General features: G+C 35.9%; 1 protein-coding gene across 1 annotated transcript in view; it reads right to left on the bottom strand.

Annotated features, from left to right (window-relative positions):
* The window catches only part of RIT2 (Ras like without CAAX 2), a 185,049-nt gene that overhangs the window by 138,210 nt on the left and 31,423 nt on the right, over nt 1–15,416 (bottom strand). The gene's annotated exons all lie outside the window — the stretch shown is intronic.

Genomic DNA, 15,416 nt, shown 5'->3' with positions numbered 1-15,416 from the left:
CTGAGAAGTTGGAGAAGTCCCGGGGCTTGCAACAGACGCGTCAGCACCCTCCTCATCACAGTAACCCGTCTTTTCCCACTATTCGGTGTTGGGGAGTGTATTTTTGTCAATAAACCAGTTTTTCCACTTTCCTCTGAGGTATTTTCCTTCCCGAACCCAGGGCTTGGTGGGGGAAAGGGGTGGTGGAGGTTTGGTTTAGGGGACTCCTTTTGGGGGTTCTTCCCTAATTTACTCCAAACCAGGACAGAAACAAATAAATATTTTAAGAAAAAAGACTTCTGAAGAGACTAAATATTCTCATAAATATACAAGACTTGCATATCATCTTGGTAATTGGTTAATACGTCGGCACAGTGGACACTCTGTTTTTTAACCTTTTTATTGAAGCTGAAACAATATAGCTAAAACACATAACAAAACAAAGCAGAACCTTGTAAAATCCCCTGAGAATGTACAGCTCAGGAAATCTGCTCTGTGATGGTCTCTGAACTGAGGCATGGAGACCAATGGTCCCTCAGGGCTTTTTTTGAAGAGCTAAATCCAGTATGGTAGAAAGAAAAGATAAATCTACCTCCCACATATGGGTTTCCTTTTCACATAGGTCAAAAACAACTGCTTATGCAGCTGTAGAGAGTACAGTTTTGCCTCCTTGGCAGTTTCAACACTCTGAACTAAACAGCTTCTTGTTTTTTAACCATAGCAAAGGTCAGACAAACAAAAGGTATGATAAACCAGAGAGATAAATAACCCAGGGAGTGGGATGAAGAGGGAAGCTTTATTATTACCTTAAAGACTTCTGGCTCACAGTTTTTAGGGAAGCCAAGTAACAGGTAGCAAACAACATGAAATGTTTATGCATATCTGTGGAATCCAGTTATTCTCTCCTGTCTTTCTGCCTTCCCCAAATTTATTGTTCTAATCAAGAGACCTATTTTCTGCCCTCTGGATACCATCTACCCCCTCACAGGGTCGGCACAAATAACAAACAGCTCCAGCCCTTGGCTTCACCAATAGGAAACACTAGATACAAAATGAGTTACTGTAAATAACGCAGGGGATTGGTGTCATAAAGCTGTCACCTTTACTTCCAGGATCTTCCTTCCTAATAGACCTGCATGCTTCCCTGTTATCATCCACAGTAATTTTTTTTTCAAAAACGCTGAAGCTGCTATTAGTCAGATAGAAAATCATTTAGGGGTAGCAAGCAAAGGCATGTTTCCTTAATAAACAGCAGGGTCAGCAATAACCGTAAGGAATTTTGAAGTTATTTCTCTGAAATGGAGGTTCCAATTCAGCGCTCTTTGGCTTTGATGATAAAATTCTTGAGTTTTGAGGAGCAGGGAAGGATCTGACTAAACTCTTCAAGAAAGACTTTCAGGTCATTGAAATGCTGAAGTAATGATATTACAAGCTACAGCTGGGGATTTATTTATTTTAGGTGAGTGTGTCTCTGCCACCACCCTACCTGTTTTTTAAATTACAGCTTGAGTCTAATTTACCAGCTATAAATAACAGCAGAATTAAGTAAACCATATATACAGTACAGTCAAATGTGTACAGCATAGCAGTCTGAAGCCGACCTTTGGCTTAGTAAGGGGGAAATCTCAGATGATTTTTGAGGTCTGTTTGCATAAAACAGTCAAAAGTTCAAAGACGTCATGATGTAGTGTGATACTGTGAATCTATTATAAAAATGTAAATGCTTCAATGGGTGAGTTGGTTCAGCTTATTGAGTTCTTCATGGTCCTTTTTTCTATTTTTTTTTTTTATATTTTTTGTCACACTGAAATTCATGCTTAAACTAGGGAGACACCCTGCAATTCTAGCCTTTGCCTAGATAAAGACATGTGTGTTTAGTCCTAGAGCTAAATGACTTTCAAATATGTGTTCTGTTTTCTGGTCTCCATCTGATGTTCACTGAAGCCAGTTTAAAGTGGTCCTTAGCTCATACTCACAGCCTTAAAGTGAGCATTCATTTCAGCGTCTTGGGTGCAGATGTTTGATGAGGCAGATGTTTGTGCCCAAGTTAGGCAGAATGAACACCCCAAATGTCACAGTTGCCTGCAACTGCCAGGGTTTTACTGGAGAATCTGCAGCAGGCAACTTCACCTTTAGAACAGGTGCAACAGATAACACACAGTATTTGGAATTCAGTTGCATGAGCCATCTGAGCATAACAAACATTCCGGAAACACCCTGAAGCTCAGAGCACTGCCAGAAATTGAGAATCACCATCTGGCCCAGTACCAATGGCTGGGCCATTTCTGGGAAGAAACAATTTACAGATTGAGCTCAGCTAATCAACTTTATGTCTCTCATAATAATACAGTTATGCTGAGGGTGCACTGACTCAGGGGTTACAAAATATTTAAACCACTAATCCTGCACTGATGCTCACCTTTACTCAAACTAATTGCCCAAAAGTGTAGCAAAGGGCTCTAATTAGTAGGAGACTGGACAGAGCAGACAACACGTCTGAACCAATGTGGTTATCATGTCGCTCTCGTCTTTATTGTTTAGAACAGTGACTTTTATACATTCACAACTTAGTTGACATTACAGGTCACACAAAGTATGTAAACAATCTCTGTCTTAAGTTGGTTAAAGTATCAGAACTACAATTCTGCATATTAAACCTCATTATTGCCCGGAACACCTTAATGTCAGAAGGAAATTTTTACTGCGCCATAACTGGGAATTTTTCCTGTGTCATAGAGGCCAACAGGCCTTAGGGCTGAGTCTGGAATTGCTCACCCTCCAATAAATCATGTCTTCACTCTTTGCAACACAAAAGTCTATTTTGACTTCTAAGCTTCTTCTGTGGATAAAATTTAACTCGGATTTTGTAGCTCATTTTATTTGATGATGTCATCACACTTCCCTTTCATTTCAACAACATTCTCTTATGTGAACATTACTTATGATTTCTTTAATGCCTTGAAGAAGTCATGAAGGAACAGCATCGTAGACACCATCAAGGAGCTGAATTTCCACTGCTTACTTAGGAATTAATGCTACCTGACAGCTCTTCAGAAGAGCTTATTTTTTCTCCACTTTTACCAGTGTAATGCTTAAGGCACATAAAATGCTTATCTAGGCACAAGAAGAAGACTCCTATTGGGAGACAACTCTTTTTTCTTACCCCTTACCACAATTCCATACTTCTTAAAAGTTGTCATGGAACTTAGGGCAACAATGGGCTTGAGTTTCTCCTGGAATTAAATGAAAAAAGTCACTTATTTTAACTACTTTTAAAATAGCTATTGCTAAAATAACCATGTGAGAGGAAAACTTCATATAAGTAGCTCAGAGAGAAGAAATGGAAGAAATGCTGTTTATCTTTTCTCTCTCTCTCTCTCTCTCTCTTTTTTTTTTTTTTTTTTTTTTTTTTTTTTTTGTTTGTTTGTTTGTTTTTTTTTTTGTTTTTTTGTACATCTGAGAAATGTGGACAAAACTAAGCATTCCATTAGTTATCTGAGGTTTTTCTTTAGCATAAATATTGTGGTTGAATTTGCACTGTGTGCAATGGTGAATACTGAATAAGCAGCTTGTGGCATCATCCAACAATAAATCATGGCTCTACCTGTCCAATTTTGCATTTCATACAGAAGTGTTAACCACAGGGTGAAAAATGATGCTTATATACACAATCATGCACATAATTGTTTGTAGAGACACACATGAACATATAAACATAAACGTAGACATGTACATTTATATTCCAAAGCTACAGACCATTTATTTCTGTATTGCCATAATGCACTATTTGCATAAACCACTATATTTCAACCTCATTTAATGTGTGATATTCATGTTGGATTAAAAGGACAGAATGAAAATCTGTTCATGCACAAGTTAAAAAACCACAAACTTGTCTTTCTTTAGTGACAGTACTGCTACAAAAATCTATAGTGTGCCTAAAAGGAATATTAAAATACACTTTTTGAGGCACCACAGGTAAACAAATACATCTTCCTTTAGGATTCTGTAGAACATACAAATTGTACACTGAATGCAACCAGAAGTCCACTATAATCAGTGTGACACAATATTTTTCTGTTAAGAAGGTAGCATGTATATCATATGCAATTAGTTTAATTTACTTATTACATTTCCTAATAAAAGAAAAAATGGGTTTGAGGAAAAATATTAGGAAAAAGTCAAAGATCATGAAATTACATTTCAAGATAAATCAAGTAAAAATGTGTTAATTTTTTTTCTAATTAACTGGGAAAGTGTAAAATTATCATTTTGGCTTCTGGCAGTATTTATATGGGAAATATGTTGATTACTGTGAAGTAATCGCACAGAAGTATAATACATAACCTGAAAATACAGTGAATTAGATCAAATGAATGATTCTTGTATTTGGAAGATTTAGAGACTTTTGAGTAGAATATATTAATTATCCCCAAAATTTTATTCAATACACAAGGATATAAATCTGACATTCAAATAACGTTTGCTGACATGAAATATCCTCTACATAGTCCAGGGACTGCCATTTGTTCATCCAAGAGGTGCTCTGAAGTCTTACTTCATGAGTCCTTCATGAAACTAATTAAAAAGATTTCAAGATAACTACATTTCATATTTAAAGTAGACATATTTTTAATATTTTACAGGCCTTGAAAAGTGGCATACCTCTTTTATTTCAGCCCCAGGCACAGTGCAGGTGAGTTGTCTGTAATTCTGCTTTGTTTTAAGGGCCATTATGGTGACACCAATATAACTGTATATGTCAGCAATCAAATAATAAAGAACGTATTTAAAATCTGAAATTACAGGACTTGCCAGGGTCGCCTGTCACTAGTTAATAATAAAAGCCTCTAAGTCCATATGATTTATTTTATTTGAGTAATGTTTCATGGTAGTAATTGCTATAAACAGTGGCAGTTGTGATTTCACATCTTATGCACTATTATGTTTCATAAAATCAAAGTATCAGTGAAAGCTTTTGATTGGAAAGGACCTTAAAGCTCAACCAGTTACACATTGTGCCACTGCCCTCCACTATCACACGTTGCTTCAAACCCTCTCCAAGCTGGCCCTGGACACTTCCAGGGATGGCACAGCCACAGCTTCTCTGGGCATACTGTGCCAGTGCCCCAGCACTTTCATCATGAAAAGAATTATTTGAAAGTACTGCTCTCAATTACCTTTTTCTGTTACAAACTGTTCATCCTCATCCTATAGTTATAGGCTCAGTCAAAATTCTCTCTCCATCTTTTCTTACAAATTTCCTTAAGGCAAGGCCTCGAAAAGGTCTTCCCAGAGTCTTCAACACTGGAAGCTAAAGAACCCCAGCTCTCAGCCTCTCTCCACAGAAGAGGTGCTCCAAATTTTGGGTTATTCACGAATGACGAGGAAGCGTTCTAGAAATCTCTGCTGAGTTTATAATACAAGAGAGATGAGCAGAAGAGATTTTCTCAAACTTGGTGGAGACTACTGTTGTAGTGAAGTATATAAAAATATATTTAAAATAATTGACAGCAATGTTTATATTTGTCACAAAATAAAAGATGTCGTAGTTATATTATTCCGTAATTGCTGAATCATATCTTGGAATTTCTACTCTCTCCAATTTCTACTCTCTCCAATTTACACTCACTCCAGTGAGTGTAATGGGCTTTAGATTAAACTAGCTGTAAAAAACTATGTTTTACATATTTAAAGTTAAGTGAATTTCACATTGGTAAAATCCTGTTTCTTTCAATTCTTAACACTTTAAATACTCTCATAATGTCAGCCCAAGAAATTATCTAAATGCAACAGCCTGTTGGAATATCACAGCTGCTTATTATGCTTAGCCTTAAATTCTCTTTTTTGACTTTTTCCTCCTTCATCCACTTGTTATACCCGCTGTATTATTTAGGCTATTAAGGAAGGCTTGTCCTAGATAAAATTTGCTATAAATACAATGTGGATATTTATCTTTAGAGGGGCTTTTTATTGTCAGAGGAAATTGGAAAAGGAGAAACAAACCAAAAAAACCCCAAAACCCAAAGAAGGAAGTGTACATATACATATCATGTATATGTAACCACCAATACTAATTTAAAAAGAATTATCAATCCTACACTAGGATGGAGGCATTAGAGTTAATAGAAGTGAAATGAGACACATTTTAACTCTATCAAATTGTTTTCTGCAAAACAGAGGTACAGCTGTTGCCAGCACTAATGGATGTGCTTAAGATGAAAAGGACAAAAACTGTTAAAACTGAAGAGAACCTTAATGGAACAAATTAGTTAAAAGCTGTCAACACAAAACTGCAACTTGGGGAAAAAAATACATTTCAGGTATTTGTCTCTCTCATTCTTGCTGAAATGATTAAATTATTTGTCCTCTACTCATCAGACTTTAGCAACTTTGGCATAAACCTCTGATACAAACAGACTGAGTTTTAGACTAATTCTGTATGTTGGCAAGACCTAAGCCTAAAAAAAAATCTCTGGTATAGAGGTTATTCAGCAAAACTGCTAAATTATTTATTTATGAATGTGTTCAAGCATATATTTAAGATTATTTTTTCAGCAGGATTCAAATACATGATTACAATTGAATGTTTTTGGAGTATCTGCTTTGAGTTGTGGAGAATTCATCCCAGGAGAAATGTTACACAAATCACTGAGAAAATATCATAACAAACTTTATTTTAAGGTCATAATTTTCAGATATTAAATACTGAACTAGGGAAGATCTGAAGATGTGTACAGTGAAGATTATAATTCAGCCTTTTAGGGTGACTTTGGTATTTAAAATTTTTTTTTCTCATAAATGTTATTCCCTTTTTCCACTGTTGGAGCATTTTGAGGAAACGTGCACTAATTTTGTAGATAAATCTTTTCTTAGCTCTCATTACTAAATGATGCCATTTTACTCAGCATGACATATGAATTAAATAACAAGATATAATTTCAGAAAAAATACTTGACATCATCAGATCTGATAGCACTGTGCCTCCTGAAACATTATTGAAGATAGGTGCATGATCCTGAGAGTGATTGCTTTTCCTACTTCAGTTTATTCATGCTATCTTCAACACTGAAGCACATTTCAAAATAAAGAACTCAGTGAATTAAGAAATTATATCTCTGCATGTTATTTCACTTTTATTTCAAAAGTAATCGTAATGTGTATGTTTAGAAGACTAATATTGCACATGTGTATAATAATTTTCATTGTAAAACCACTTCAGAAATGCTGGATATCATGATGTACAAATTCACAGGTAAAGTAGAATACAGACATATTATTGATTTATTGGCCACTTGATCAGGTAGTGAACTTGGCGGGGTGACTTAATGTTGGTAGGAAAGACACTTCCAGAGTACATAGATTCCCTGAAGTGTTGTGAGTTACCTGTTCAATATTATCCAGCACTTTATCGTTTCAAGAGAACACCTGGAACAGTGATTTCTGACAATTCATGAACATATGGGAATTTTCAAATGCTGTGATGTAGGTGAATTATGTCACAGGCAGAACATACATGGGACTGTGTTCATCTAAATACCAGGAATAGTTTTCCAGTGGGTTTCATGAAGAGTCCAGTGCAATACACATTTTTCACTGCCTGCTGATTTCATGATTGTGCAAATGTATGTATTCTTTATATGATCCTTCTTTTTTAAAAACATTTGCTGTCCAGGAAAGGAGTTAGATAGCTCTAAAACAGTCAGACCACTCTTAGTTGGAGTTTTAGAATCAAACCTGTTTTCTGCTTCAAGAAGCCCACTATCTGAAAATAGAATAACATAGATAGAATTTCAAGAAATAAGCTTAATTTCACATGGAAACCATGAGGAAATAACTTATTTTTAATGCAAACCATACTGTATTGTATATCATAAACCCAAGGTTACCCATGAGTTTTATGTATCAGAGTTCCTATTCAAGATCTTGTGGCCGTAAACCTCATTTTGAAAATTATGTTCCAATTTCAAATTTGCCTTTAAAATCATCAGCAATAAATAAATGACAAAATCTGTGGCAGCATGGCACATCTTTTGACAAATATCCTCAATGTTTAAAATAGCAATACAAGATGAAATATGCCAATGACAATACATTTTGCCCTCCATCATTACACTCTCATGATGTAGCACATCAGTCAATTAAAAAAAAAAAAATATAGAACCATTACACATTGATCCGATTGATCGGCATATATAGAATAATTGACCATGCTGTCAATTATTGCTGTGTTTGATGGGTCAGCATTTGTCTGCCTGTCAATTTTACTGTCTGTGCTATCAATGTGATTGGACCCCAGGGCTGTGTGAATTACAGTGAAAATGGTGTGCCGTACTGAGAGGAGAAGACCAAACTGGAAAATAAAGCAAGTCACAAACAAACTGAGGGAATGCTTTCCCTGTGTATTAGCTGCTCAGCATATGTAAAGATTGATGGCATGTGTCTTGAATAAGTGCCCAACCTGAAAATATGCCAGTCTAGAGTTCTCACAGCATAAACCACGGGAGTGCAAGAAGTTGATAAAGAACTTGAAGTTATGAAGTCAAAATGCACACCGTCACAAATAAAAGACCATTACTGGTCTTTATGATCTTTTTAGGAAAGGTTGCAAGACAAGGTTGTTGGCTGCTAGACCAGGCAAGGAAGGATCTGGGCCTGGGAATATCTGCCCTGTTCAGTGAGCTGCACACAGCTGAGTCCTTTCTTCCCTCTTCCTCAAGAATGGATGAATTTCCCATTTCTGAGTGGACAAAACAGGCACATTCCTTCTGTGCTCAGCAAAGAACACTACTCTCTGTAAGCTGATTTTCTTTACATTTTCTGTCCAGGTCTTCCTAGCTGTGTAATTATAGTCTGTCCCTGTCTTAGCACATTATTAGTCTGGATTAGTGATGCCCCTTCAGAACATCTCAGAAGGAAGAAAATAGTGTGAAAGATTCATAAGATTACAGAGCAATAATTTTACAAAATTATTTCTGCCTTCTCCTTCTAAGTTTTGATCTGATTGTTGCAAAGTGCAATGCAATTAGAAACTGCAGGACCATTTTTATTACAAGGCAAGCTATGCAACATCAAAGAAGTAAAACCTTCAGTCCCACTGAGCTACACAAGCTGAGGATAATTGTAGAGTTTTAGTGGCCAAGACTTGAAAATGTTAGCAAATACATACATATCTCAAGACAGCTAAAACCATCATAACATACCTAAAAAAGGCCAGTTTCTGGAATACAAAGAAATTGCTGCTTATGAGGATGAGGTATTAAATGACTCAAAACAAGGAGATTTTGACTCATCTGCAGCATCATACAATTCTAACGATGTACATGTCTTTCAAAAATAAGTCTGTAAAGAAAATTTGTAAAATGCATATCTTATTTTAAATAAATATATATTTGCTATTTAGTGCAAATGTGATATTTAAAGGATCTTTTAAAGACTATTGCAAGATTTTTCCCAGTTCCTTCCTAAAAGCCTACTATGAAGATAAACAGCACATTTCTCCTGAGAGCTGTAAAACCAGCATGCAAGTTTTCGTACCTTCAATTTGCTTTCTCTCCTACAAGTAAGTGAGCATCATTTATTTTATTGTTAATATATGTTAAGAATCTTCACTGTAAGAAATATAGTCAAAGAGAGCATCCTGGTCTAGTGGAAGGTGTCTCTGCCCATGGCAGGGGAGCTGGATCTACATGATCTTTAAGATCTCTTCAAATCCAGGTCATTCTGTGGTTCTGTGATTCTGTGATTTTATGATCACCTAGCAACTAACCTATTGGCTGAGACAACCTCAGTTCCAGATTTGTTGGCAGTTTTTGGATACGATATAGTAGATATGTGGATCTATATTTCCTATCCAGGAAATATTTAGAATTATGAATTCATATCATTATTCTATTTGGAAAATGTGTCAGAAGAATTCAAGATAAGAATACTTCTCAAAACAGTGTCATTTTATAATTATACTCATTTTATGGACAACTGATTGCTAATCATGCAGTCTACTTCCCAAATATTGCTTTAGACTCTTGTAGATGTGTCCCTTTAAAAATATTGTGATAATTCCTGTTACAATTGAAATGCAGTTACACAGGGTATGGCTGAAAACAAAACTGGAGAAATAATTACTGTGGGAAAGTTAAAGCTACATTCAAATATTGCCAGTTAAAGATGCTGTCTTGTATATCATGTATAAAGACAAGATATTTCAAAAGAAAAGTTTAATTAAAAAGACATATAAATAATTTAGGTGCCCGAAGAGAACAGATGCTGCTCAGGCACTGTTTCAATAGATCTGCACACTGAAAATACATCACTGAAGTCTTCAGCAGCAAAGAATATGGTCTGCAGAGCTGCTCTCAAGCATCAGGAGCTTACAGCTGTCCACAGTTATGGTCTGGGCCAAAGGGTACCAGATAACAATCACTAGGTTAATGAGCTCTGTGCCAGTTACCCGTGCCAGAAGGTAATGCATTCCTGTCAGCAAGCTAAATTATCAATGAGAAGATAAAATAGCAAGTTGGAACTGCAATGTCACCCTGTTTGCACCTTAAAAACAAAGCAAAAAAAATAGTTTCAAGTTCCTAATCAAAAAACGAAGTTTTAGGGTGGGTCTGAGCTTCTGACACTGTTAAAATAAAAAGATAACACATTGTGGAAAGGCAATTGGCAAACACCTGTTTTTTTGCAGGAGTCATTTATACCTTCGATAAACAGGAATCAAAGGATGAGAATGTAACCATTGCATATTTGACGAGGAAGAAAAGTTTGTGTAAATCATAAGAAAGAAAATTTCTGTTTTCCCTATATTTCAAAGCTTGCTCACTGTTGATTAAGGTAGTTCCATTTTAACTGTATGTATTTTTGTTAATTAAAGTCTTTTCTTCTGCAAATTCTCTAGGGAGTGTTAAAAGTATTCTCTCACCAACAGAGGCTTGAAATCAACTGAAAATAATGATTACTCCTGGCTCACAAAGAGTAGATTCATCTTTAGGAAAGATAGGCAGGTCCTAAAAGCACAGCAATAGTTATCACTGACCATTTCATTTGTAAAAAAATTATTTTATTTTTTTAAAATAATTGCTTGTTAAATGTAGCTTTGACTAACTTCTTCTTATCCTGTACCTTGCAACACAAAGACAGTATTCACGTAAAAAGCAGCTGCCAAATACTCCTCTACAGAATATTCTATAAAAGAGGTTATCATCCAGCAAAGTTAAAGTTTATCTTGCTTGATTTTATTTCCATTTATTGTGTTGAATTATGAAAAGTACCTTTTTGCTTTCTGTCATATATACTTACACAACTATCATTTTATTTAAACATAGAGTTACATTTTTTCTCAGTTTAGATGCTGAGCTGATCAAAGAAAGAAGGTTTCACCAATCCCATCATTTTAAATGACGGCTGACCTGTCTGAAGCATTTCACTAAGATAGGACCTGTTCCATATTCCTTTAAATCTATGGAATCACCTCCATTTATTATATTGAGCATCAGATCAAAAGTGCTATAAATTATTAATTATTTCAGTTCTTGGCTTTTTTGAGTTCTTGGCCTGATTATTAATTCTCAGTATATGTGCAAGCTGAGCAGCAACATGTTTTCCTATGGAGAGAATATTTCTAAAAGAGCCTGAACGCTCATACATTTTCTTTTCATAAAGCAGTCTTTGACTATAAACTTAAGCAGGCAACCCTACCTTGATTTTCAGGGAATCTAGGCATGAATGTCACTTTTGCTGTGCCCCAAATTATAACTGTCTAAAACTTCACTTCCCTGGAGAAATATCCATTCCCAACATTTGCACCAGCTCTTGGGCAAAAAATAAGAGGTCTCTATTTCTTTTGAGATAGAGACAGTTTTAGAGATAGAAAAAGGAACCCTTGCTTTGTACTAGAAGAAGCATTATTAAAACCATTCCCCAAACATGCGGAGGCCCATAAGCAACTTGGGAAACTCTTGAATAGGTGGGACAGAATCTGCAAAATTCCAGGCAGTTGCAGATTTGTGACACTGAGAGCCACCAAACCTTTTCTTGTGGCATATATCTCCATAAATTCTAGAAAGACTCCTCTCCTAAAGTGATGTAGGATTGTGTTTAAATGGTTGCAACTGAGTGAAAATCATAGTTTTGTCTGTATGTTGAGTGGGAATGTGAACAGTTTGTGGTGGGGGGAAGGTGTTTGAATGTCTCATTTTTCTTTCTTTTTTTTCCTTAGTGTATGTTAATAAAACATAAAACATAGTGTATGTTTTATTTTTAATTTGAGCCTGTTTTGCCTTTTCCCCTCAAAATCCTATCTCCCAGTTGGCAAACAAAATTCGGCAAATGTAAAACCACCACATAAATGGTGCTGTGACTTGGATAAGCGAACCAAAACCATTGTGACCTGTAACTCAGATTCTTCAGGTGTTTGCATTCTAACTTTGTATATTTTTTGGTCAAAATCAGGTAAGTCACTTGAAACTGTACTCCAAAGAACAGTTCTGCACAGAGAGAAGTAGATTGGGACTTAGAAGTAGTATGAGAAGTTGCATCTTGTCAACAGAAGCCTTATGTGCATTAGCTCTTTTCTCTTCCTCATGCTTTTCTTTAGCTTACCTGTGTATGAAAAACACAGGGGGTCAATCGAGAACATTGCAAATAAATACATGTAAATGTACCTGGAATAGAAATGGTGGTGAGATCTCCATGTGCTATTTCTTATTGCTGCCATTTAGTGCAGTCTTTCCTTGCTTTGCCTCTCTTTTTATTTTATGCGAGTCATTAGAAGTGCATTTTCCTACAAAAGAAGACCAGAGCTTTTAGAACAACAGTCTGGTTTCTTCTAAATAATCTAGGAATTTTATTCTTTTAAATACTCACTCTGGTTTAACTGTTTATTACTGTATGATAAATAGTTACATGCCAAAATCAAAATTAAATAGAGGATTTCATGTATGATCTGCTCTCTTTATATGCTGCTAGAGACTTTTTCCCAGTGCTTTGGTAAATAACCCTATTCTCCATTAAATAAACCCGCATATTAAGATGAAGCAGAAAAAGCTATTTAACATCAAATAACCTCTCAGTGTGGGAGGTCTTTAACTATTCTGTAGCTGAGATCTTTAATTGCTCTTTTGAACACGAGGCTCATTAGTTTATAGAAAGTAAAAAAAAAAAAAAAAAAAAAAAGGCAGATATTAGAATGTAATTCAATTTATTCATTGACATAGTGTTAAAATCCCTATTGAATTTCTTTTTGTCCATGGAACTGCTATACTTGGTTATGTTGAGAATAGAGATGTCTTTCCAGTTTTGTTTGTTTTTTTTCTTATACAAGGAAAACCATCAACTTAGGTATTGCTCAGTGCTCATCTCTCTCCTCCAAGACAGTAACTGCACAACTACACCTTTAAGTGCTTCCTTCAAGTGAACTGCATATTTCTGTACCTAAACCCAAATGTAAGATTTTTCAAGCACGGAATGTGGGAATTGCTCTGTCCTCCTCACCCTCTAAATAATACAAGCAGGAAGTTTGTTTGATGTACGAATACTAAGATGGAGATCTGTGTTTTTCTAAGTAGGAGAAGACTTCTGTACCTGAGCCTAAAACTTTTTGAAAGTATTAAGTGGGCTTCCATCACATAAGATGTCAAAATTAATTCTCAGTGACTGAATTGATATTTTGCTGTGTGTCTGTGTTCTCAAACTGGATAAATTTTTGTCTTATTACTTCCAAGTACTCATAAAAATTTGAGATTCTTCAACATTTTTGTACAACCAAAAAGAAACAAAAATTAGTATTTTGAAGAACACTGCATAAAACTAGAACTCCTCTTTGATGTCAGTGTAGAATGGAAAATCCTGTAAAATTTCTGCTGTGTATTTATGACTGCATGGGGAAAACTGAGAACTGAGGGAAGATTAAGGGTAGTTATGTATATAAATATGCAGTAAAACTTCTGGTGCAGTTAGATAGGGAGAGGGTGAGCATTACACCTCTCTTCACAGCACACTGAAGTCAACATAAATCTTGCCACTATCTTCAGTTGGCTTTGGAGGACCATGTTAACAACAACCTTATGTAAAGGAAAATCAACCAAACATTCAGTCAGACTGATCCAGCCACTCACAGAATATCCAGAGGAGAGTTACCTTTTCAACCGTCAAATTAACATGAAGTGTTTTGCTATTGGTTCCTTAGATTATTGCTGAATAAAACTACCCCCAGAATTTGTTTCTTTTTACTTTCCTTTGACAGTCTGTTATCCTCAAGTGGATAACAAGAAGGCAGGTGCACAGTGTGTTTTTTGCAATTACTGAATTGATTTTTGTAAAGAGCTGGTTTTGGAGAGCCACTGTGCATCAGTTTTAAAAAGCACAATATTTAACAGAAATTGGGTTTTAGCTTATTTTTATATATTTCAAGACACCTGAGAGTAGCAATTTCTCTCACAGAGGGATGTTGTTTGCTGTAATCTTCTCCACAAATCTCATAGTTGTATTGATGTGCTTTAAATAGAATTTGGGACAGGTTTCATCTGCTTTGAATCTGACAAAGGCTGGGTGGTTTGCATTTCTTTCCTTTGGAGTCTTCTGGAAAGCCATATATTGAATCTTTTAAACACCTGATCTCATTCTAGGTATGTTTTCTGCTAAGTAGCTTTATTTGGTGACAAGGGTCAAGAAGAAATGCTGATGTTTTTCTCAGTGCTTTTTTCATTCTAGAGGGCCTTGGCTTTCATTTGTTTACTCTTGAGGTCTGGCTGTGCATGGAACATTCTGATACAGTTGACCAGAAACAGATACAGTAAAAAGCCAGGGAAATCCCTGTGGTTTGTCCAATAGCTGATGGAAAGCAAGATATTCAGCAAATTGCTACTCAAATCCATTTAATTTTTATGATTGGCTTTCAAGATGGGGTCCAAAAGAGTAACAGAAACTGAATTTTTTACACAGTAAGAAGATCCCCCTTGGCTGACTTTCTTAAGGGATGAGAGCCCTTGCAGAGGGACCTACATAGACAGGAGCACAGGGCAAACACAGCCATGGAATTCAACAAGAGCGAATGACAGATTCTGCATCTGGGACAGGGTAAAGCTGGACATAAGCATTAACTTAGGAAGGACTGGCTAAGTAGCAGTCCTGGGAAAGGGAGCTTGGGATGCTGGGGAAAAAACAGGTTCAGCATGAGCCAGCAGTGAGCCCTGGCAGGCAAGAGGTCAAACTATGTACCAGGCTGCCTGAAAAACAATCTGAAAATTAACTGACTTACTCAAATAATTATCTGACAGAAATAGAATTCAAATAGAGAAACACATAGGCAGACTTTCCAATACATATAATCTGATAGTAATCTCAATCTATATGACACATTTGAATGGTATGGCCAAGGATATTCCTTTCATGGACACTATCACATATGAGAGAGTCACATGATATCATTCTGCTTTTGG

This window comes from Sylvia atricapilla, chromosome Z (assembly GCF_009819655.1).
Source record: "Sylvia atricapilla isolate bSylAtr1 chromosome Z, bSylAtr1.pri, whole genome shotgun sequence".
In the NCBI taxonomy this organism is placed as follows: Eukaryota; Metazoa; Chordata; class Aves; order Passeriformes; family Sylviidae; genus Sylvia; species Sylvia atricapilla.
Note: the sequence above shows the minus strand (reverse complement) of the source record. Positions and strands in the feature narration are given on the sequence as shown.